The following is a 3808-nucleotide window of genomic DNA, read 5'->3' on the forward strand; positions in this document are numbered from 1 at the left end:
ATATTCGTACATACACCTATCTACCTACCATACTTTCGAAATCACCAAAAATATATTTTATTAAACAAATTCAATCCCCCAGATGACAACCAAAAACCTATTTGGTGACAAAAGGGTGGTCCAAAAATTAAGCTCACAAAAATTAGGCACACAAGTTGACGTTTGTCATACGGTAAAATATATGGATTAGCAAAGCGCAGCATAAAACCAGTGATCGAAATGGCTCAAAATAAATAGTGTGATGGAAAATGTACACTAAACAAGTGAAGGGATGTTCCCCTCCCACACACACACACACACACACACACACACACACACACACACACACGCACACACATCGACCACTGACTATATAAAACTGCATAATGCTGTGTATTAATGTATTACAAAAAACGTTTAATACTATAGTAAACGTACACACGATATTCCTATCTAATTCCATGACATAATCATATAATAAAGTATGCAAAAATGTTGATTTAGTTTTGTAAGTAGTATTACAGTGTTAGCATTTAGAGCTATATATTATACATTTCGTTGGAAGATTTACATTTATAACCGCACAATCTGTATACTGTATATTGTTAGGTATTAACTATCAACCATTTTTATAAATAAAACACGTATAATATATTTTCATCGTATGCAAATGATTATTATTATTAATTTTTTTTTTTTAGCAAATTATTCACAGTAATAACCACATTTACATGAAAATGTATATATTTCACTGTAGATGTGTGTTGTTATAATATTATAATATTATCACACTGACTATACCTATACAGTATACACAATGATAAAATCAAATATTCACATCAGAATTCAAACAATGTGTGCTGCATAGATAAAAAATTTAAATAAATCATTTTCTCGATTGTTACTCATACAAAAGTTGCTGTTAACTTAATTAATTATTTTATTCATATTGTAATATTAAACTGTTTATTTACTCATACCTACGTAATGAAAATTAACAATTATATAGGATTATATATTATAAATGTAATACGCAATTGAAATATTCATATTGTTTACCAATGGCCTATGTCACCGTGGGTATTTTAATTAATAAAAAAAAAATATATATATCACATTTATACATATATATATATTATATATATATAATCTATCTAGTGAAAATGGCATTTCAATACACTGTATGGACAATTTTTTGCCATTTCTTGAAGTGGATGAAATTCATTTTTTCCACAATGTTTGTATTTACTGAAATTAGTTTACACTTCTGTTGACAATACTCTGTCAGTCTGTCTTATACCAGTATAGTTATATTCTTTAAACTAGTAACACGTTATCTTTATTTTATAATACTATAATGATTATTAATATTTACATAATATGGTTGAAATATTATTTTATGAGAAATCACTAGTATCTTATGCTACGAAACCACAGAAAAAGTTCCGAAATATTCCAAATGTCGATAGAGTCCATAGGGCATACAGATCCACCAAATAATTTATGTTTAATTGTTGAAAAAAAAATAAATTGTATGAGTTAGGCCCTCATTACGTCATCGTAAAATATCGTTGTTTATTTTTAGACCAGATAACATAGTCCGCAGCGGCTCCCCTGACAACACACCGCGGCGCACAGTTTGGGAACCCCTGAGTTAGGGACTAAACATGGAATGATTAAATGATGATATGGAGCAGGTGCACGAGATTGCTTAAAATAAATATTTTTAAATTTAAATGTTTCTGTTATACCTATATAAATATTTTTTATTATTACTGAATTTAGACATGTTTGAATTGTCGAGGCAAGGTGTCAAATTTATAAGTATAAGTTAATAATTTAGAGTACCTAAATTAAGAAGTTATTCTTTTCGTAATTTAGACTCAGCCAGTTATATTTAATTTTCAAATCATATGATTTGCTAATTGTGGTTTTCACAAAATTATAATTTTTTTTCTGAATAAAAATTTACTTGGAAAGGTTTCTTTTAGAATATAGTATAAATAAATAATATTCATTATAGGTAAATCAGTTTAAAAACTGTAGGCATAAAGCAAACTTGGAGAGGATTTATAGTTAAACAATTAATTATCTGGTGTAAAAAATGTATAGGTTAGGTACATACGTTATACGGGGTTTAAAATGGGAAGAAATTCTAGAGAGGACAGAGGACTAATGTCTCCATATATAGTTTTAACTTTTAAGCGTTCCATAAATAATTCTTTGTATAATGTCGAATGTATAAAATCCTAATTTGTTAAAAGGGGCGCTTTTTAACCACTGCTATCAGTGGTAGGGGACTGAGTCCTCCTGCGCCCCCCCCCACTTTAACCCCTGAGTACATAACACATAACATTAGAAATATTTTCTTTAACGATACCGGCAAGAGGAAGTGCAGACACGTCAAATTAATAGAGCCTCACGTGGTTGTGACAAACAAAAAACTTAGAAACTCTTCTGGGATGCGTACACTGCAAGTATATGATCTGAATAGTTAGTTTATTATCCATGAGACTATGAATCATTGATCAGAACAAGCGAAAGATAACTATTCAAAAAGACAAAAAGTAACAAATATTGAAATATAAGATAATATATTGTTTATTGTCAAAATTTACGATATGTTAACAACATTACAAATTTGCAACCTTCTAAAAATGCATCTACTGACATATGAAAGCATTCAAATTCAGTTGAAATGTTTAAAGATAACTCATTAGTCAGTGTCTAAATAATAAACAACTTAGTTTAAAAAACCGTAAACAAAAGTTACAAGACGCATGCGTATAATTCTTGTATACATCAATCATATCTTATTTTATATTATTTCTTCTACGTGCAATTAGTCTATTTAAAAAAAAACTATGGAGAAGTATTTCATTTATGGAGAGTTTATTTATAAATTTAAAAGCAACAAAAAAGTAAATTCTTTTTCTATGGTGTTTAAATAGAGCGTCGACTTATAAAAATGTTAAACAATATTTTGTTTGTTGTAAAAATTATGAAAATTAGTTGACATATTTTGTAGTGAAAACAAATTTTTAAATTTTTTCTATTATGACTCAGTTTCAGATATTTTGTTTTCAGAAAACTTTTAACTCGATAATATGCAAGTATTATATTTAAAAAATGTGTGATATACAACCTTGTATAAATAAGTTAATTGTTATTTTTAAATGATTTAATTCAAATTATGTAGTTCTAAAAATAATAATTTGAAATTTATAGAATTTTATTTAAATGTGCTCTATTCAAATTAATGAATTCTGATAAAAAAATTAAATTGAACTATTTTAAATTAACCATAATTTAAACAGCGGACATAATGGTTATTATTTAATGTTAGAGGTTAAAAGTTAATCTACACTCCTGAATTTATAAAAATCTAAATAATTACCTAATAATACAAAAACAATTGTTTGATAATTAATACATTTAAATGAATTTGTTTAAATAAAAATTGTTTAACTTGTTATCTACATACGAATGTCAATGCAATAAATAATAATATTATTGGAAGGAAAAAAAAAATTATTTTGGCAGCGGTGGGATTCGAACCCACGCCTCCGAGGAGACTGGTGCCTTAAACCAGCGCCTTAGACCGCTCGGCCACGCTACCCCAATGAAAGCCTATGAAGAAACAGAGGTACTTTCGATAGGTACGGGTAAAACATAATATCTCATACATTTTAGAATCCCACATAGAGCTCTCTTACGGGTTTTGAATGACATCTGGTTCGAGATTTCTATAAATATATAGCTAGGGTTCGGGACTTGTTGCTTTTGCATATTATGACTGCAAAATAGTCTCAGTAAGATATAAATTTAT

General features: G+C 28.1%; 1 non-coding gene across 1 annotated transcript; it reads right to left on the reverse strand.

Annotated features, from left to right (window-relative positions):
• Positions 1-3516: 3516 nt before the first annotated feature.
• On the reverse strand, positions 3517-3598 carry Trnal-aag. The gene has a single exon. It is a non-coding gene; the product is annotated as a tRNA-Leu (tRNA).
• Between the last annotated feature and the right edge of the window lie 210 nt (positions 3599-3808).

This window comes from Myzus persicae, unplaced genomic scaffold (assembly GCF_001856785.1).
Source record: "Myzus persicae strain clone G006 unplaced genomic scaffold, MPER_G0061.0, whole genome shotgun sequence".
NCBI classification, from domain to species: domain Eukaryota; kingdom Metazoa; phylum Arthropoda; class Insecta; order Hemiptera; family Aphididae; genus Myzus; species Myzus persicae.